Source organism: Myzus persicae, unplaced genomic scaffold (genome assembly GCF_001856785.1).
Source record: "Myzus persicae strain clone G006 unplaced genomic scaffold, MPER_G0061.0, whole genome shotgun sequence".
Classification (NCBI taxonomy): Eukaryota; Metazoa; Arthropoda; class Insecta; order Hemiptera; family Aphididae; genus Myzus; species Myzus persicae.
Genome location: NW_019101000.1, coordinates 1 through 403, shown reverse-complemented (window position 1 = coordinate 403; position 403 = coordinate 1).

The window sequence follows — 403 nt, the reverse complement described above, 5'->3', positions numbered from 1 at the left end:
GAGTCACAAGATTATCCTATAGAATAGCTACTCAGTCACACCATTGGTTGCTCATGTTGGTAGTTAGATATTCAATTGTTGAATAGAAGTGAAGTTCATACGTTTATCATCGTCAATCGAATCAGTCTATATTTACAGCCACTGATATTATAGTTGTAACTATACTACCAAAGTAATCAATGCTTGACCTACAACACTCTATGCTGTTGTGTGATATTATTATTGAATTTTCATTTAATGTTAACTGTATGAAGTTGAAATCAGTATAAATTAGGCAATATATCATAAAATTGTGAACAAATTATAATAAATAAAACATAATATATTATTTTTATTCATATTTATTCTTTTTACACAAGCTGCATATCCACATTGAGGTATACCTGTGGGTACTGCTGTAACT